The sequence below is a fragment of the Schistocerca gregaria genome, chromosome 4, assembly GCF_023897955.1.
Source record: "Schistocerca gregaria isolate iqSchGreg1 chromosome 4, iqSchGreg1.2, whole genome shotgun sequence".
NCBI lineage: Eukaryota > Metazoa > Arthropoda > Insecta > Orthoptera > Acrididae > Schistocerca > Schistocerca gregaria.
The window spans coordinates 248,397,735-248,419,942 of NC_064923.1; the positions used below are offsets into that span (position 1 = coordinate 248,397,735).

The 22,208-nt window shown below is 40.1% G+C and overlaps 1 protein-coding gene across 1 annotated transcript in view; it reads left to right on the forward strand.

The window, feature by feature from the left end:
• The window catches only part of LOC126365972 (alpha/beta hydrolase domain-containing protein 17B), a 64,977-nt gene that overhangs the window by 31,978 nt on the left and 10,791 nt on the right, over window positions 1–22,208 (forward strand). The gene's annotated exons all lie outside the window — the stretch shown is intronic.

The window sequence follows — 22,208 nt, forward strand, 5'->3', positions numbered from 1 at the left end:
AGTGATATATGTGATATTTGTTGTGATTTGAATTAGTGGCAGAGAAATAATAATTTTAAATGTCATGCATGATGCAGCAGTTTCACGTTATTAAAAGTGAAAATGTGGTAAGTGATAAACTTTCCCCTTTGATCATTTTATGGTGTTTGTCGCTGAGAAAAAGTTTCGTAAAGGCTTGAAATTACATGTAAAGTTCGATGGAAGTTGCTATGTGCTGTCATTATCAAATACTGGATGAATGAAATTTGCAAATTCGAGCATTGTATGCTACACTCTTTTCACTCCCACCCCTGCCCCTTTTATCCTCAAAGTGATTCCTTCCACACAGCTAGTGATATGTGTACAAAGTTTGATTGAAATCAGTTAGGTGGTTTAGGAAGAGATATGGAACAACCAAATGCACATACATCCATACTTACATACGGAAAATCCAGGATGGAATGTAGCAATATAATGAAAAGGATAGTCATTACTCACCATATAGCGGAGATGCTGAGTCGCAGAGTGGCACAACAAAAAGACTATCACACAGTAAGCTTTCGGCCAACAAGGCCATTGTCAAAATTAGACAACATACACACATGCATGCAAACACAACTCAGACATGCAATGTTTGTGTCTAATTTTGACAAAGTCCTTGTTGGCCAAAAGCTAATAATGTGACAATATTTTTGTTGCTCCTTTCTGTGGCTCAGCATCTCCACTATGTGTTGAGTAGCAATTATACTTTTCATTATATTGTTTAATAAATACATACATACATTTTCATAATATGTAGGGGTTTTCTTACACACGTCTCATTCAAGGTATTTAAGTAATTTGGAAATTTGTTTTGATGATGCAAATAAACTGGAAATTCTTTTTTTTTTCTGTAAGTGTATTCGATATACAGTTCTTGTGAATACGTTATTATGAGAAGGATAGTTGCTGCTCACCATACAGCAGAGATGCTGAGTGTCAGATAGGCACAACAAAAAGCTGTCAGAAAATAAACTTTTGCCCAACATCACCTTCGGCGGAGATAACACACACACACACACACACACACACACACACACACACACACACACACACACGAGACTGTAACCTTGTTGGCCTAAACCTAACATCATTTCCTGACAGTCTTTGTAGTGCCTATCTGTGAGTCAGCATCTCTGCTATATGAGTAGTAGCAACAATCCTTTTTATAATATTGTTACTTTCCATCCTGGATTTTCCATTGTGAATGCATTGGCTTTTTGTGTGGATGAAGCATGTCTCTTTAAAGGATCATTACTGCGTGAAAATCAAGATTTCTGATTTCTCTGCTGTTGCCTTTAACAAGTGATCAGTTGATCTTTACTACTTAGAATATACAACTACTTAATGCCAAACAATACATGATAAACAAACCATGAACCTTGCTGCAATGGATGATCGATGATCAACTGATGAGACCTTGTAACATTAATCAGCATTGCTTTGCTATATTGGTACTACAAATGACTGAAACCAACAAGAATGTACAACATCTATGTTTCTGGAGGACATATAGCTCTGCTGGATTCAGATCTCTTTGCTGGGACTACTCAGGAAGATGTCATCAATAAAAACAGAACAGGTGTGCTACAGGTCAGAGTGTCTTTCGTTTATCCCTTGACCAGGTATGCTATTTAACAGTTAAAAAGAGAAATGAGTAGGTTGAAGTTACAGGGAGTTAGTAAAGTGTGGTGGCAGGAAGAACTGGACTTCTGGTTTGGTGAGTACTGAAATAGCGATAATGCAGGAGTGTGTAATAATGAAGAGGAAAATAGAAATGCAGCTAAGCTGCAATGAACGCTGTAGTGATGTAGCTCGTAGCCAACGAATATGAAGCTACAACCACCCTTAGAAGTAAAGTTTGCGCCTAATACCTCTGCTGATGAAGAAGAGAGTGAAAGAATATGTAATGAGAAAAAAGAAATTATTTAGTTTGTTAAGGGAGATGAACTTTTAATTGTTGGGGGACAGGAAATTTATACAAGAAGAAGAATGAGAAGGAATAATTGTGGAACATGGACTTGATGAAAAGAATGAAAGGACCACCTGTTAGAATTTTCCATGGAGAACAATATAAACATTGTTAACACTTGCTGTAGGAGTCATGAAGGTAGGTTGTATACAAGAGAGAGATTTGGAGACACTGGAAGGTTTCAGATTGATTGTATAGTGATAAAGTTGAGGTGTAGGAGCCAGATTTTAAACTGCAAAACATTTAGAGAGCAGATGTTGGCGGCAGATTAAAATTGAAGTAATTGCTGAAAGATAAAATTAAGCAAATTGAGGGCATTGAGCATTTAAAAAGGAGCAAACAAATATTCACTGAAACATCACAAAGGAATACAATAGAAGACGAATAATTAACTTTGCAAGATGAAAAAGTGAAGGCAGCAGAGGATCAAATAGGCAGAAAGATAAGGGCCAGTAGAAATCCTTGGATAATACAAGGGATATTGAATTCAATTGATGAAAGCAGAAGATATAAAAATGCTGCAAAAGATTATATAGCTGCCTTAAAAACGAGTCACAGGAAGTGCAAAATGGTTAAGAAGGAATAACTAGAGGATAAATCCAAAAGGGTTGATAGGTATGTGGATATTACTGATCCATCAAGTCATGGTTGGAAAATAGTGACATGCATTATATGCAGGAGAAAGGACAAACTGGTTGAAGCCAAGTTTAAGGAATGTCAGTTTGCGATTCTGAAGAAGGTAGAAAAACTGAGCAATATTGACACTGTGGTTTATCTTAAAATAGACTGAAGAAAGGCAAACGTAGATTTATAGGATTTGTAATATTGACTGAGATACATTCAAAATTTTTAAGGGAGCAAAAAGTTATCTACAACTTGTACAGAAACTATAGACAACAGCTGTAAGAGCCTAATGGCAAGAGGGAGTAGTTGAGAAAGGAGTGAGACAAGGTTTTAGCTTTTCCCTGACATTGTATATTGAACAAACAGTAAATGAAGTGTTGTAGAAATGGGTCACTTGAATGCTGACTTTGTGTGGTACACATAGTTTGTATATGGTGTTCTTAATAGCTCGATGATTATTTGTAGATTCCGTATGCGTGGGAACCAGTGGAAAATTCCTTTGAAGCATTTTTTATATGTCAATTGATACGTGGTTGACTTCTAGATAGAAGCCTGTTGAGGAACATATAACTCGTCTGGAAAACCTTGTCTTAATGTGTTTGATACTCTGTGTTGGGTTCTTTGTTAACTCGCAGTTGTGTTCCAGCCAAGCATCTGCTCTAATATTGCTGAAAGGCTACCTTTTGTTAACCTGGCCAAGTGTTTTATTATGGTATATACGATTTTTTTTTATATTACAAATGTTTTTGAGGCTTTTGGGCATCGAGTTAAATAGTGTGATTAAAAATTTGTAGAATTTGACAAAGCAGATGCTAGTCATCTTCAGGTAACAACAAACTGTTGCTAGAAGACAGACATCAGTTTGTCACTTGTAGCTAAAGGAGGATGTGCTTATAACAAGCTACAGTCTTTGTTTCCACTACCCTGATAACAGCACAAACTCCAGACAAGCCGTGATAATAGGCTATTTGGAGGCTGTGAATGGTGGCTTCTTAATTCAATTTTTGTGTCATTCTCTGTTGTGGACAAAATTGTAGTACCGCCAGCACTGGATCATATAGTTGACTGAAGGCTTTGTGTGGTTTGAACAGTCACGTCAATACCACAATCCCAGAATCAAGTTGTGGCGAGTATCTTTGTTTTTCAAGTCCATTGTGTGTTTCATATCCGAACAGCATTGGGAAATTCTTAATTTTACCACACACCTAAACCATGTCTGCTAACAGTATTATGCTTCATTTGGCAAGAGAACATCCCTGACAGCTGGCAACTTCGCTGCTTTCAGCTGCAATGTGCAAAAACTAACTACAATGCTAACTTTGTGATAGCTACCTAGAACTGCAGAAACCAACATTGTGGCTTTGTCATGCAAACTTAAACAATTCTATTGCTTGTTGTGGCAGGCACAGGAAGCAACTGTGCCAAGTCATCTTTAACTTTCATAGATCTCCTCTGGCCATATAACTATAGTAACATTTGTCTTCAGTAATGCAGCAAGTTGGCCAAACTAAGATTTTCCACACTGATGTGGAAACTTATCGAATTGAATGGAATTGAATTTTATTTGGTCATGTAGGATTACATGGTGTGCAGTGAATGTACATATAATACAGGACACGTCAAAAATAGAAATTCATTATCACATACTTCATAACCATTTTTTTTACAATTTAACATATTGATTATAAGTAACAATATATACAAATTTAATGTGATAAGCACTCTTCGACGCTGTAAGCTGGATAGTCTTTGTCATTCTTTGAAAACTTGTCATGTACATAGCCATGCAGTTTTTGAAACAGATTTCTTAGTAATGTGATACCTGAGTACTAGAATCTTTTTTCAAGCATTCTCATTTGACAGGGTATGCTTCTTATGTCATTCTTCCTCAGTGTATTATTGGTGTACACTAGCATTTGTAGTCCACTCTGCACTATCTTTTATGATGTATATTATAGTTTCATTTATATGTGCAAGGATGTAAAAGCTAAGATGACTAGTCTTTTGAAGCAGGTTCTGCTTGTTTCAGGACTCTTTCTTCTTAGTATGATCCTGAGTGCTTTTTAGTGCCCTTTTTATTTCTTGAATGTTAAGTGTTTCCCCACACTCACTCCATAGTGTGGGTATACGATGCATAGAAGCTGTCTACATACTATCATTGCTGCTTCATTATGAATATGATGGAGCTGAGTTTCTTTCAGGCACAATTGATATGTTGCTTCCACTTCAGATTGTTATCCACGGTAATACCTAAGAATCTAGTAGTAGATTCCACTTCTTCCAGTCTCAGTTCATCCACCTCTAAACCACGTGCATAGCCTTCTCTTTATTTCTGAAAACTACATACATAGTCTTTTTTTAGGTTTATAACAAGTCCCTGTTCCGGAAGCAACTGATCTATGGTGTTTTTGCGGATATGTATGCTCTTTTCTCAGGCTTACAACATTTCGGTCATTGTTGAATATTGTCATGTCATCTGCATACAATATTTTCTTCTCCTTCTCTTTAACACCTGTGTCATCAACAATTAGATTAAACAGCACTGACCCCAGTACGGATCCCCATGGCACTCCATATGTGGTGGCTTTGGTTCCTGACTGATATGCATTCTCTGCTGGTATATACTGTTTCCTGTTGCATTTGTACGATTCTTTCCACTTGCCTGATTACTCTCAAATACCATAGTTTTCCAATTTTCTTATCACTGCATCATGGTCAGTAGTGTCGAATTCTTTGGAGAGATCCAGAAACATTGCAGATACCACTTGTTTTTCATCTAAGGACTGTATAATATATTGTCTTGCTGGCAATTGCTGATTCCATAGATATACTCTTCCTGAAACCATTTTGTAATGGTATAAGAATGTTGTTTTTTGTCCAGATAATCAACTACTCTATTGTACATAAGCACTTCAGGGATGTTTGAGAAATCTGTTATCAGTGAAACTGGGCTGTAGTTGTTGGGTTCATCCTTAGCCATGTTCTTGAACACATCCTGCTTATCTTCAATTTTTCTGGAAAAATTCAATCTATGAAAGAGCTGTTTGCTATGCCCAGCAATGGTGAGATTATTTGCTCACTTACTTGCTTTGCCTGTTGCTCTTCCGTTCATTGAAACTACAAAATTCCTGGGGCTCATTCTTGATAGGAAAATTTCTTGGTCCTCCCATGTGTCTTACCTGACCACCCACTGTATTCAGTCCCTCAGTGCCCTGTGTGTCCTTCGCGATACTTCCTGGGGAGGAGATTGAACCACCCTCCTCAGTTTGTACCGGCCCCTTGTCCATTTGAAACTAGACTATGGGAGTTTTGTTTGTGCATCTGGAGGACCATCCCTCATACGCCATCTCAATACTATCCATCAAGGTGGCATCCATTTGGCCACTGGTGCCTTTTACACTAGCCCTGTTGAGAGGCTGTATGCAGAAGTTGCCCAACTACCGTTGTCACACTGCTATGACTTTCTCCTCAGCAGATATGCATGCCGTTTGCCATGTGTGGCCACCCATCCAATGCCTCGTTCTTTGATGACTCCTTTGATCACTAGTGTGGGGTGCGTCCCTCTTCCCTGTTACCTCCTGGAGCTTGCTTTATGCTCTTGCTCCAGCAACTTAACTTGATGCTACTTGCCACTTTCCCAATGGGTGTGAACCCTTCACCACCTTGGCTTCGTGCGAGGGTCATGGTTCACCTTTACCATCATTTGCTTCCTAAGACCACTACTCCAGCTTCACTCTATCGCTGTAAGTTTCACGACCTTTGTGTGGAAATTCACAATAGTAACTTTGTGTATACTAATGACTCTCAGACTTACCATGGGGTTTGGTGTGCCTTCATCATTGGCACTGATGAATTTCAGTATCGGCTTCTGGTACACTAATCAGTATTCACATCAGTATTCTTGGCCCTGTATCAGACTACACGGCACATCTCGCGACAAAGGTTTTTCAATTGCATCATCTGCTCTTGACTCTCAGTGCCCTTTAAAGCCTCTGTGTGCTGTACACTATCAGTCCCTTAGTGCAACGGGTGCAGGAAAGCTGACACTTGCTCACTCTTGATGGAGCCACTGTGATATTGGTCTGACAGGAAACGAGGCCACTGAACCTGCAGTCCAGGTTGCAATCCTCATATCTCGGCCTATTATAGTTCTTCCATTCCTTTTGATGATCCCTATGTTGCCATCTATCAGCACCCTCCCCCCCCCCTCCCCTCCCCTTGTGGGAACAAGCTATGGGGAATTAAGCCGCTCCCAGGGGCCTTTCCTTTTGTCAGTTGGGTTTAATGTGTAATTATTTTTAACTCATTTTCTTTGTCTTCCTGTTCAGTCGTTCTGACATGAGCAGGTATGAACCTAATTGTTTTTGCACCCTAAAACAAAACAAAACAACACAAAACTTACTTGCTTTATTATGTGATTTGATATTTCTTCAGCTACTCTTTTTGAGTAGTTTTCCTCATTTCATCATCTGTGACTGCTTTCAAGAACATGGTTCTGCTTGATTTTTTTAATTTATTAATTTTTTTGTAAATAACTTGGTAACCTTCTTTTGTAGACTATCTCGTTCCAGTTTTAAGGTCTCTACTGCATTTATATACTTATCATTGAGTATGTTAGCTATTTCTCTACCATCTGTAACCATGGTCTTGTCCATTTTCATTGACCTGATATGTTTTTATGTTTGATACAACTTTTTCCTTTCTTTAGTTGTTAACTGCATTCCAAAGTGCCTTTACCTTGTTTTTTGTGTTCTATCTGGTGGCATTAATTGTTCTTGCTTTTGCCTATTGTTTTTCTATATTTCTTTTGTAGCATTTTATAATTTTTTAGCTTCAACCCTCCCGTCTCGGATCCTGCAGCTTCCTTTACAGTTCTGTTATTTCACTAGTAATTCACTTTGTCATATCCTGCAGCTTTTCTCGTCTCTTTACTGTGGGGAATGCTACATTTAAACGATGTTTGTCATAATAAATGAATCATACTTATCATTTACATTCTGCACCTACAGGGTTTTATTCCAACTTCCCCTGCCTAACATTGTTCTAAAGATGTTAATATTTTGTTCACTGATGTTTCTGATTTCTTTGAGTGTTGGTTTTGGTTCTGATACTATGTCCTTACTTCTGCAGAAGCAGATCAGCTGTCCGTGAGGATCAGATATTTTTGTTTGGACTACATATTTATATTTTGACTACTTGTAACTCATAGTTACACCTATTAATACTGGTAATGATGTTGTCAGTAACTGTCTGACTTTCAGAAGTCACTCTTGTCTATGCAGACATTGTTGCCTCCATATGTATTATATTAACAGTTCTTCAGAGTCTTGTCTTGGTTTTGATTCTTTTCCTCGTGTCAATATTGAAGTCTCCACATGTAATGATGTTTGTCTTCATATTTATTCTTAGTAAGTTGGCAATTGTTTTCAGAAAGAAGATGACCTTGTAACTTGGTGATCTGTACACACAAAACTGATCTTGTAACTTGGTGATCTGTACACACAAAACTATCTAAAGTCATTGGTCACTACACCAGTAATTTCAAAGTCTTTTTCTATAGCTGTGGGTAATTTCACATCTTTACTGTTTGCAGTCTTTGTGGGCTTTCCTGTTTAAACTCCACCACTGTTATGTTTGGATCTACAGAAGTAACTGGATAAGATATAGTCCTTCATTGTAAAGTTATCTATCTGACCTCCAGCTAGACCCTGTTCATTGATACATAGTACATATGGTTGTATTTCACTTAGGACACTTCTGCTTCAAGTTCCTTGCTACCAGTGTATTGAATATTCTGATGTAATTCTTTTATGTAACTTTTCTTTTTCTGTCTTACACGTTGTGGGCTGTGTTCTGAGAGCATATTCTGTAATCTCTTCGAGAGAGAGAGAGAGAGAGAGAGAGAGAGAGAGAGAGAGAGAGAGAGAGAGAGAGAGAGAGTGTGTGTGTGTGTGTGTGTGTGTGTGTGTGTGTGTGTGCGTGTGTGTGTTGCTTGTATTTTGCTTTCTCAGATGCAGCAATTGATTTTTCATTCCCATCAGGCCATATTAGTTTCCCATGCTTCTGATTATTTTGCAGACATCTGTAAATATTCTGCTGAGTGTTACGGATGCTAATCATTTTAAATGGGTGCCATCCTTGCCAAGCAAGTTTTAGCATGGAAATTTGCTTCAATATATGAAAGCTGCTCCAAGACAATCATGTTGTTCTTTGACAGCATAATTTAGTTTGGAGATATATTTGTCACTCAATGACCTCCTTTTTATGATTCTGCTAAGTATCAGCCAGGATCCCACATAGACACTTCAGGCTGTATGATTCATATTTCTTGTTTCGTTAATAATTTCTTCTTCATTACTGCTTCTTAACAAATTTGTTCTAACATGTATAAAGATATCACTGTAATTAGTTTTGGTTTCAGAATCCAGTTTTGTATTAATCTTTTTTGAATTTTCATATTTTTAAAATGTTTGCCAAGTTACATCCTAATTCCCAATCTGACATCTATTTTGCAGTTGGGGGAAGCAATTGTTTTAGCAGTCAATCACCAGTTATTAGAATCTCATTTTCGTCCCCTTGCATAGCTGTGGTCTTGTTTTTTCTTTTATTGTATGTCACTATCTTCCATTTATATTTGTCTACAGGTTTTTGGCTTGCTGAATTTATTGGGATATTGTAAACACTGGATGTGTTGTTGCTTTCTTAGGGTTCTGAGGTGCACATGTATTTTTGTTGTCTTGCTTTTGCATTTGATTTATTTCGCACTTTGCAGTCAATATTTTTTTCTTCCCATTTCAATGTCACTTTTTAGTAGCTTCATAATTTCATTTTTTGAGTCCACTGCACTTAAATGATCAGCCATTTTGTCACTTTAACAGCCGTGGCATGTGCACAAGAAATCATCACTGATTAATTTCGGATTTACTGTTGATCACGTTCCATGTAACCAGAAGTTGCACTTTATGCACAAAACATCTTTCTTCATTAACTTTTGACATTCCTTACACGAAGAACTATTTATTTTTTGCCTTTTTAATAAGAGTAAAGTGTCACTGCACTTTCCTGTCACCACCATCTTATAAGTACTGTTAAGGATAAATACTGCAGTGTCTGTAGAAAAGATGGATCACAAATCACTAGACTCCTAGCTACTGATTTCTCTTTATAGGACTGTGTTATGAAAGAGATAGTGTTATGTATTTACAGTTGTTAATGGCAGTACAATCTAACACTGGTTGTGCTAAACTCATTGTGATTGCAAAAACTGCAGGAGACAATAATCTACAACTCAACTTTGGTACCAAAGCCCTCTCAACAGCCTATTTTAACATTCCGTGAACAGAATCACCATTATCAGGCTGCCAGAGCTAGATGATTACTGCGTTACTCACATTTTACCACAATAGTTAGTGACTGGATTGAGTCTTGCACCAACAGTCACTTTTAATGGTGTCGATAAAACTTCTAATATTCATTTATGGGTGGCAATGACAACACCCAAGATGGTAAGTAACCCGTGTTCTGTTGCTGTGGCCTTAGGACTTCACTGTTACATTTACTTTTGATTCCATTTCCTGACAAGACTAGCATGTAAGTCATAAATGTGATAGCTTGAATCTCATGAATACATTTTGGTGGAAAAATTTTGCAGTTTTCATTTAAATTTATAACTTTGTACAGTGTTTCATGCTCCTTTTTTTTACTCCTATAAAAACTTACCTGGCACTAGATATTGTTAGCCAGATGCCAAATATTTGATGATTACTTACAGCTTTGCAACACAGTATTACATGGGACATTTTTTAACAACTTAGGCCTACTGCTTTCAGGCTGTGAGGTAGAAGTTAATTACCAGCAGCTACAGAAAAATCTTGGTCATTGTGTTTGGTGTGTAGGTAGGTGGGTTTCTGAGGCACACTACTTAGAAAATACAGCTATGAGAAAAATAGTATAGCATAGACAAATTATCAAGTGTACAGGGAATAATGTGTAAATACTGAGTTTTATCCTAAAGAACAAAAGTTGCATTTGTTAGAAACAAATAGAACCCTCCAAAAAGGTTTCATGCAATGAGGACGACACATTCAAATTGTGTTCTGACATAATTAGGTGCAAAAAACTGTGTTTCTTGAGAGCTGTGGGAAGTTAAGAACAGCTGTGGGAAATTAAGAACAATACAGATGAAGTTCATCATGGAAATGACATGTTGGGTTGCAGACAGGCACAATGTAGAGACTGTTCCTCACTTAAGTTGTCAGCCAAGGCCTTCTTCAGAAAAGAAAAGAAAACATACAGATATTCACACAGGCAAGCACACCTCATGCATACATGACTGATACCTCTGGCTGATATGGCCAGAATGCAATGGTGTCATGTTGAGTGGATCTGGAGTTGGAAGGGGAAGGGATAGAAGGCTATGGCTAGGAGGAAGAAGAGTCATTGCTTTCTGACAGAGCATGGAGGCAGTCAAAACTGGTACTGAGTAACATAGGGGATGCTCCTTTGTCGCCAATTATTGAGGGTGGTGGGAGGACAGGGGGAGTGTGGAGATATGGCACAGGCCTTTACAGATAGGAACTATATCCCAGAACTAGTTCACAAACAGATTTCCCATGCCACATGCCCAAACACCCTCAATACTCCCACCACTCCCAGGAACCAGCTTCAAAAGAACACCCCCTTTGTCATCGCATACCATCCTGGAATGGAACAACTAAACCACATACTTCACCAGAGCTACATCTATCATTATGCTCTGAAATGAGGGTTATTCTATCTGATTCTTCCCACCCCTCCTGTAGTGGCGTCCTAATGCCCGCCCAACCTGTACAACAGCCTAGTCCATCCCTGTGACACTCCCAATCTCAACCCCTTACCACAGGCATCATATCTTTGTGAAAGAACCAGGTGCAAGACCTGGCCAATCCACCCACAGAGCACTTCTTGTCAGAGGCTGGGCCACCTCCTGAAAGCAGCCATGTCATGTTAGAGAGTGTTTTGAAAAGTTCTCTGAATTACCATGAGAGGTCAGCACTAGCACAACGAGTTGTTGCCTGTGAACGCGTGACACATCAGTGCTCTTGGAAGAGAACTGTGGTAGTAACATGGGTCTGATGTTGTTCCCACATAGTGATTTGCAAAGATGGAAAAAATCGAGATAGGAGCAATGATTAAGTACTTTGTAAAGAAAGGTTTGAAAGCAAAAGTCTTCCATGCCGACTTCCAGAATACACTGGGGGACTCTGCTCCTTCATATTCAACTGTTGCCAAGTGGACAAATTAATTCAAATTTGGTCGGAAGAGCTTAGATGATGCTCTGCACAGTGGCCAGCCGAGATGGGTCACTACTCCAGAAATCATTGCAAAAGTGCACAGAATAGTCATGGAGGATTGCTGATTGCAAGTGCACGAAATTGCTCACACTTGCCACATGTTATCTGAAAGGATATATCACAGGGACAGCCAAGAACACGGCACGTGTGCATGCACACGTGCCGAGCTTTCACACATGTGCAGATTGCTCCCTTCTGACATCACACGTCCCCCACCACCACACCAGCTGACAGCTCGCGCGTGCGCAGAACTACGGACACGCCGCACGCGAGTGCATTCGTGTAAGGAACACCGCCCTGCTAGCATGTGGCTTAGTTTCATATTACGACATTTGATAATATTAAGCTCTGTATAACACATCATGTTGAACAATACTGAATCTTTGTTCGCTGTTGGTACAGCTACAGAAAAATAATAATAACGCTGGGTTTGAAACTGCATTACACCAACAATATCGTGCTTCTCACATCATCACTCATAAAATTCTTACAACATTTAAGCTGAGATATAGAAAGACTTGAAAGTAGTCAACAGCATGCAGTATGATGTGAAATAAGTGATTCCAACTACATGTGAAACAAGCAAACTATATTCTGGAACTACTGTACAAAATTTGCAGTAACTACAATTCTCAACAAAACATATGACAAATACAACAAAATTATCACCATTAATTTAATTATTTTTGGTTCACTGTAGACATAATAAAGTATATATCCGGCACAAACTGACGGTACACGGACAAACGCAGACAGTTTCTCATATTTTCGTCACTCAGATTGCCACGTAATCCTGACTTGTTTAATTTCATAATTGAAATAAACCTTTCGCACACGTATGTCGATCCAAACACTGATATAACTTTTGCGTCCTCATTGTGGAGATGGGGAAACTCTTCCCGAGGAAAACCTTCGTAAAATTCCTGGACAGTTTTTACATAAAAAAAATTTTCCTCTAAACAGGAATTACACCGCAGATCGATGAATTCCATTTGCAAATGCGATGGAGTACTTTTAACTGAAATGGCATAGGGTCTAGAAAATAGTTCAAAAACAGATGTCAGACTGGCAGTGTCCTGAAAACGTTTAGAAAATTGTGCCTGTAGTTCCTCCAACACAGAAACTACTTCGTCAGAAGTTGCGTTCTCTCTGACTTAAGAGAGCGTAGGGCAATGGGCGGTATTTATTTTCATGAGTTGTTCCTTCCACAATGCGAGTTTCTTATTAAATGCATCCACTTTTTTCATCAGATCAGAAATAAGCTGCTACTCACCTTGCAAAGTCTTATTGAGAACGTCCAAGTGTGCAGTCAGATCAACTCAAAATGTGAGGTCTGCAAGCCATTTTGGATCTTCTAATTTTGGCTCTGCCTTTCCTTTTTCCTTCAGGAACTCAACAATAGTGAGTCTTAAATTGAAAAATCTTTTGATGCATGATCCTTGACTTAACCAACGTATTTCCGCGTGGTAAATAACATCACCGTACTCTTCATTCAGTTCCATGAGAAACTGTTGAAACTGATGGTGTACTAAGCCATGCAACTTCAAAAAATGTACTATGGTGACTGGCAACTTCATCACGTGCTCCAAATTTGCATACTTAGCACAAAGAGCTTCTTGGTGTACAAAACAGTGAATTCCGTACAAATCTTCTGTTGATCGTTCTAGTTTTTTATGCAACAATGCTACAAGCCCATTTTGAGCACCTCGAATTGCTCGCGCTCCATCTGTGGTGACTGAAACTAACATTTTCCAATTCAGGTCAACAGCTTCAACTACCTCTTCAACTGCTTTTAGCAAATTGGTACCCCTCGTTGTGTGTTTTATTGGTACTAAATCTAACAGTTCTTCCGTCACATGCAAATTTGTGTCGACTCCACCAACATAAATCGCTAGTTGTGCTGTGTCCGAAATGTTGGTCGACTCGCCCAAAGCAATCGAGAATGCAAAAAACTTGCAGGCACTATCAATTAACTGCCTGTAGACATCCGCTGCCATACCAACTATGCGGCGAGCTATTGTCTGTCTGGAAAGACTAATTTCATTAAACTTCTTTACTTCCATTGGCGTCAAGAGTTCTGCCAGCCCAACAATACACTCCTTGATGAAATCGCCATCACTGAAAGGCTTATTTGCTCTTGCAATTTTGAGCGCTATTTTGTAACTTGCTCTTACAGATAGGTCGCTACGTTCGGTTGCAGGCTGAAAAAAGGAAACAAAAATTGAGTGAACTCTATATTCAAATTCTAACCACAAATATGTACAAATACAAACATCAGAAACACAAAGATTTTAAGTGGTACTCGCGTTCGGTCTGTCTCACTGCATAACACTATGTCTTTTTAATTCCGCCAATTTGTTTGATCTGTAAACCCAACTAAATCATTAAGTCTTTTGTGTGTGGTATTATAATGCTGTTCTATTGCAAATTTGCGGTGCCCGGCGAGTATGCAACTGCATAATAGACATCGGGAGAGCTCCCAATTCGAAGTGTGTTAAGCCCTAGTGGATGAGTCACAAATGAAGTGGATGAAGTTACGTTCTGCTTGTGGCTGTACGGTGCCAGCAGTCTCTACAGAAGAAAAATCCTTTTTCAATGCAGATACATATTACCCTAAAATATTCCCTTTCCCTGGCTGCAATTTGTGAGGAATATGGAGCTATGCGGCAAGTAGAGAAATATTCCTCCCAATACCTAATTAATACAAGGGCTGATGGGAACCTTTCTTGGCCGCAAAGCCCTCATTCGTTGTGGAGAATATGTAAAACAGTGTCATTCAGCTATGACAATGTCTCCCAGTTCGGTTGGGGGCTCCCTTCTTGCTGCTTTCCCCCACACCTTTGGGATCAATTCCTCCCACCCGCCAAACACATTGGACCCAAGCTACCAGCCAGAGACAGATAATCTTCCTCCAGTGCCTCTCGCCTGGAAGGCGTCCCTCGGGACACTTCCTTCCAAGGTTTCCACCAGTCTACGAGGTGCAACAATAAAGTAATGAGATTGATGTGAAAAAAAAAATGTGGCTTACCATTTTAGCCAAGTTTAGTGTTGTCTCCTTCAAAGTAGTTCCCTTCTGATTGCACACACTTTTTCTTGCGCTTTTGCCATTGATGGTAACATTTCTGGAACTCATCTTCTGCAATATCCTCAAAGACCCTTGTCACAGCTTTTTGGACATTTTGTGTTGTTTGAAAATGGTGTCCCTTGACCGCCATTTTGACTCTTGGAAATAGAAAAAAAAGTCGCATGGAGCGATATCTGGTGACTAAGGTGGCTGTGGTAGTACTGAAATTTGTTTTGAGGTTAAAAATTGCTGTACTGACAGCTGTATTGGTTGGCGCATTATTGTGATGCAGAATCCAGTTATCAGCAATGTATGCACGGACATGAAGAAATCTTTTTTTTATGAAGTCTTTCTAAAACTCCTTTGTAGTAATATGGGTTAACTGTTTGTCCAGGAGACACGTACTCTTTATGAACAATTCGCTTGGAATCAAAGAAGCACACAAGCGTGCATTTCACTTTTGATTTTGACATGTGAGCTTCTTTTGGTCTGGGTGATCCCTTTGAGCACCATTGCGAACTTTGACATTGTGTCTCTGGATCGTACTGAAAAAACCAACTTTCATCACCAGTGATAACACGGCTCAACAATTCTGGATTGATTTCCGTTTGCTCTAACAGATTGGCTGCCACATTTTTCTGTGTTTCTCGCTGTTGTGGCGTGGGATTTTTGGGGACCATTTTTGCACAAATCTTTCTCATATCAAGATCTTCAGTTATCATTAGACGAACCGTTTCTCAGTTGATGTTCAGATCTTCTGCAATCATTTTCACAGATAATCTTCGATCAGACCGTATGAGTTCACGCACCCTGGCCAAGTTGATATCCATCCGTGAGGTTGATGGTCGTCCACTGCGGTCTTCATTTTCAACATTTGTTCTGCCTTCACTAAACATTTTATACCAACAAAAAACTTGAGCTCTTGACGTAACCTTCTCTCCAAAAGCCTTCTGAAGCTTACTGTAAGTTGTTGTGTTTTCACCCAATTTAATGCAAAAAGAAATGGCATACCATTGCACAATATTATGCGGTTCCATTTCTGTGACGAGAGACACAAACAGGTGTTAACTTATTATAGCACAACTCACGACTGAGCTGTTGCATCAATGTGCCGCTTGGACTAGAAGCAGCTTATAGACCAAGGTCAAAGATATTGTGCCTACGCAAGCCTGTAGGGTTGCCACATCTTGTAAAGAAAATCTGTCTCATTACTTTGTCACACCTCGTACAAGCAGACACCAACCAGTGGTTGAAGGAGCCACAGGCAGCTGGTCGCAGGACCCACGATCATCATCTTTACCTGAAACTAATTCAGATAAGCCCTTGCAATCATCAAAATCCTCTAAGGAGGGGAAGGTTAGATACAATCTTCTAAGGAGGACTTTCCAGTGGTTCCTATGCCACTGTGGATGATGCACAGATTCTGGCAGCCCTGAAGGCACCAGGTTGCACTACACAATGGAACCCAGAATGTGTGTGTATTGATGCCATAACCCCTCAGTCAGTGGCATTAGATGACCCTAAAGCATAACCTGCCTTGTGATACATTGATAACATTATTTTACAGTGGAATTGTAGTGATTTTTTTTTTCTTACCACCTGGCTGAGCTACAATATCATTGAAGCACTCCCCCCATCTTCTGCTTTGCCCTTCAATATACTTGGTTTCCAGCAGTACAGGCCCTGGCCCTTCACAGATTCCAGGGATATTGTAAGAATTGTGCTACCTATGACAGGATGTGCACATGTGTTCTGAGCACACTATTTAGTGTACTTGTGCCTCTTAATCCATCTTCGGAGGCTGTGGTTGTTCAGGTAAAAGCATTTCAGGATATTATCATCTGCAGCATTTACCTCCCTCCATATGGTGAAGCGTCTCAGAACATATTGTTTGCATGCCTTTCCTAATCTTGGGTGGTTTAAATGCCCATAACCCTTTGTTAGTTGGAACCATGATCACTGGCCGTGGTGAAGACATCAATAACTTGCTGCCACAACTCGAATTCTACCTCTTGAATACTGGTGTCCTCATACACTTCAGTGTGGCGCATGGAATTTTCTTGACAATTGACTTTTCCATTTGCAGTCCTTTTCTTCTCCTATCCATTCACTGGAGTCTACAATGACCTCTGTGGCAGTCACCACTTCCTGATATTCTTGTCCCTCCCTCAGCATCATTCCCAAGGACACCTGCCCAGATGGGCTCTCAGCAGTGTTGATTAGGGTGCTTTTGCCTCTGTGTCACCCTTGGCTCCCTGCCACATGGAGATATCAATGAGACTGTCCAAAATACAAGTACAGCCATTGTTTCGGCAACTGATTTGGTGATCCCCTGTTCCTCAGGCCCACCCTGATGGAAGACGGTCTTCAGAAATAGCAGAGGCTGTTAGAGATCATAGGCAGGCTCTCCAACACCATAGCGACACTCATCAATGGGTACCTCATTGCCTCTAAGTGGTTCTGTGCCCAAGTCCACCACCTAATAAAATGACAGAAACAAGAATGCTGGGAAAGGTACATTTCAACCATTGGACTACGTACCTCCCCTTCATAGTTTCAGACAAAGATCAGATGTCTCTGGGGATACCAGACACCTGTGGGTGTACCTAGTATTACCTTGAATGGCACTATCTGCACTGACCCAAATGCCATTGCTGAACGTTTTGCTCTGCATTATGCACAAGCCTCTGCAAGTGAGAATCATCAACCTGTCATTCATGTCGTGAAACAGTGGGTGGAGCAAAAGCAATTATCTTTTACTGTATGTCTCATTGAGCCTTATAATGCTCCATTCATCAAGTGGTAATTCGTCATGTCCTAGCCCACAGGAGCGAGGGAGAGTTCCCATCGCAATGATGATAAAGCATCTATGTCCCAGCACTGAAACTGGGTAAGCATCCTCTAGAGATGGACAGTTACCGCCCAAGTATCTTCACAGATGTGCTCTGTAAGTTTCTTGAATGCACATTGAGTTGGTAGCTATGTTGGCTCCTTGAGTCTCGTGGTCATCTGACTCGGTCCCAGGATGGTATTCATCAAGGCAGTTCCATTACTGATAATCTGATTTACCTGGAGTCTGCCATTCAAACACCTTGCTGTAAATCAACACCTTACAGCCTCGATGGAGACTTATCACTTTTTAGGACTTGGCTTCATTTCTCGATTGATGTGGATTCCCCATCTTTCCTGCTTAAGCAACAGTGCTGGCTGCACCTTAATACCTGAGTAACACCAGTTTGGGTGCAGATCATACTACCATTTTGCAACGCTGATACAATCATGCCTTGATTATGGGAATCTGGCATATAATTTGGCATCACCCTTAGCATTGTGGGTGCTGGATCTGATACATCACGGGAGGGGGGGGGGGGGGGGGGGAGACTTGTGGCAGGAGCCCAGTGGACAGCTTACTTGTGGAGGCTGGGGTCCCTCCATTGCGGATCAGGCACAAACAGCAGCATATCAATTATGCTGCTCACGTTCGCAGCTCCTCTAAGCACTCGAAATACCGTCCTCTCTTTTCAAACACAGATATCCTTCTCTTGCAATGGCGGCCCAAATTGTGGATTATGCTCTCTATCTGCATCTGATCCCTCCTCTCTGAACTCTAGTTGTTTCTTCTTCCACCTCTCCTCTGGGCTAATTTTATGTGGGCCTCCGTGGTGCATCCCTCAGCCACATCTTTGTCTTGACCTATCACGAGTTATAAAGGACTTGGTTCCTTCCGAGGCTCTCAACCACCAATTTTTCTTCATTTTTGGTGCATCCCAGGGTTCAGAGTTAGTCTATCTGATGGCTTGATGATTGCTGGTCACATGGGCTTTGCTTATACTCACACGGGATGCACTGAACTGTGCTCCTTGTCAGATCGCTGGAGTGTTTTCACTGCGGGGTTGGTAGCCATATCTCGTGCTCTTGAGCATATTCATTCTTGCACCAGTAGAGATCCTTTTTGATCTGCAGCGACTCCTTGAACAGTTTGCAAGCTCTCGGCAAGTGTTACTCTCGACAGCCAGTGGTCATTGCTATCCAGGATTCCCCGTACAGCCTTGAACAGTGTGTATGCTCAGTGACCTTCGTCTGGATCCCAGGCCACATCTGGATCCCAGAGAATTGCTACCAGTAAACTGACCCTTGAGATTGGTATTCTGGGAATAGAACTCAGCTTGATATTATGCTATCAAGTTTTAGGGTTCTGGAATATGGAATGGCTCACTCTGACTTCACCATACAAACTACAACTGATAAAGGAGACTACAAATCTGTGGAATTCCTCTGTGCAAATCTCTCACAAGAACTCTACCATCCTTTGCCAGCTCCGCATTGGTCATAATTGGCTGATTCTTGGTCATCTCCATCACGAGAACCCACCTTACGGTCATTGTGGTTGCCGTTTGACAGTGGTCCGCATTTTGGTGGACTGTCGCAACTTGTCCACCCTGTGGCAGACACTTAATCTCGCTACCCCTGGTGTTAGGAGAAGATGCCTTAGCGGCTGACTTAGTTTTATGTTTTATTTATGAAGGAGGTTTTTCCCGTACTCTTGAAGGGAAGGCCAATTAACCCTATTGGTCCATTCAGGGGTTAGGAGAACTCTGTTGTCTTCTCTGCCCAGACCAGGCTGCAGTTGTCTGCGGCAGTCCTCACCCTACCTGCATTTTTACTCTTCGTCTCCCCTCTTGTGGGGCCTGTTAGACTTGTTCGTCTTTTGTCTCTCTGTGCTTCTCTTTTCCTGTCCGTATGGCTAGTTTTCCCTAGGCAGTTTCTGAGCGGAGTACCTCTGGTAAGTGGGGGCGGGTGGGAGGGGCGGTCTTACATCCTCTCATTGCAGTCTGCTTTCGGGGGATTCTGGCTGCTCCCTAAATGGGACACCCTGCCAGCCTTTCTTCCTCTCTCTCCCTTTCATCTTTTTGTCTCTTATCTCACCTTCATTGGCCTTTTATAGACCTTAGAGGTTTCTTCCCCTGGGATTTGTGTGGTAGGCTGCCTCTAATCTACAGTCACATAGACCTGTGTGTTCGAGGAAAAAGGGACTGATGACATAGTAGTTCAATCCCTTTAATCATCCAACCGACCAACCTTTAGTCCTATAATTATGCTTTATTTCCTTAAGCATTTGTTTTATCACTTGAATTACTTTTGTAAAAAGAGAAGAGTTTGGTGTTTTATCCATCATCAGTAATCTAAGGGAACAGATGTGAAATATTTTAGTGTCATATATACAGCCTTCTGTAAAGTGAATGGGATTCTGTTTCACCCATCAACGTTTTTTTCTCTTAAGAACAATATTTTATCTAGCACATCCTTGTGACTGATAGTACGAGGGTTGGAACTTTAATAGTGGCAACTATTTATTTACAGCTCGTACAAAATAGATACATGTTTCAAAATTTTACTGACCTTCAGAGTAGTCAACAGCATCGTGTATAACCCGTTGCCAGCGATGTGGAAGTCGCAGGATCCTCTTAGCAGCGACAGTTGTGTTGACAGTTCGAGCGGTGTGCTGTATTGCCCCATGAATTTGTAGCGGTTCTGTAGCGAATGTCGTGTTCCAGAAATGAGCAGCATAGAGACAGAAGTGATGACACTTTCTGCAGGACCTGACCACCATTTTGCAGAACAATGCTCAAACACATACAGTGCAAGCTGTTACTGATTTGTTTGACTGATGGGGCTGCTAAGTGTTATACCATCTACTACACTCCCGTGTCTTAAGCCCTCGTGAGTTCAACATGATTTCTAAACCGAAGGAAACACTTCACGGCATTCGCTTCAGAACTGCTACAAATTTGTCGGGCAATAGACCGCACCACTCGAGCTGTCACCACAACTGGCACTGGTAAGAGTATCCTACGACTTCCACATCGCTGGGAACGGGTTGCACACAATGCTGGTGACTACTTTGAAGGTCAGTAAAACTTTGAAACATGTATCTATTTTGTATGAGCTGTAAATAAATAGTTGCCACTATTTAAGTTCCAACCATCATATTTAAGTTTTCATGACCTATTTTGTTTGTTATTCGTGTTGCTTAAATTAAGACTTGTGCGATAGGTTGTTATGTGTATCCCAAATTTTACTAAATTTATATTATTTATTCACTGAAACATTTTAATAGACATATTTTTAAGTTCATCTATGAAGTGAAAGTAGTTAAGAGTCAATGTAAGTCTTTAAATTGTTCTTATTGTGTATCGGCGTTTTTAGTTCATTGGAGAGGCAATCTTCTTCTTCTTCTTCTTTTTTTTTCCCCCTCCATAATTTGCCACTTTGTATTGATTGAGTTTGTAGTACATAATTTTTTCATTCTTGGTGTTATATTTATGGTTTTCCCCCATTTTCTTTTAAATGACTGCTATGGCAAACTTCATAGAAGAGTAAAGAGCATGAACACTATCTTTGGCTGTATTATTTCCTCCAGTGTTTGTGTAGGTGTTGCTATCAAGTCAGAACATTGTACATGGAAAAGTGAGATTTTGTAGCTTAGGAATCACTGACTCTTACTGCAAATTTTGTGTAGATAGATCTGAAAGGAAAGTAAAGTATCTAAATACGCTTACTTGTGACTGAAAGTTATACTGCAAAACATCAGCATTGGGGAGTGCGACATAGATAAAAATGTGTTATTTGGGGCTGAGAAGACTTTCCAGAATTTTAGGAGATGTTCAACACAAAATGTACTCTAAGGTAACCAGAAGTAAAAAGTGGCACCAGTAGTTGCGATAAAAATAGTGCTGTAAAATTACAAACGTATTTGTTGGAAGTTTCTTTGATACAATATTATCATGTAATTGTTATCATGATCATCTAATGATCTGATGGTTAGTAAGATGATAATCTGTTTTTGTTCATGTTTCTGACTGTTGCGAAGGATTTGGTATAGAAATTTAATCAGTAAATTATGTGTGGTGGTAAAAATTCTTGCAACTCTGTCATTAATATGTAGTCTCCAGTTAATAAAAAGGGTTACATGTATGCTGGTAGATATGATGGCGTTTCTCTAAGTTTGTGGTTTGTTTGGTGCTGAGAGATTTCTTCAACGTTTTTATTGTTAAATTTATGTTTATTGACCTGGAACAACTTTCTGTGGAATGGAAAGTTTTCATTTTAGCCTGGCTCATAAGATTGCACCTCATTTGTGTGATATGTAGTTATTAGCCAGTGCCTTTTAGAAAAATGAATTCCTTACATATTTCAG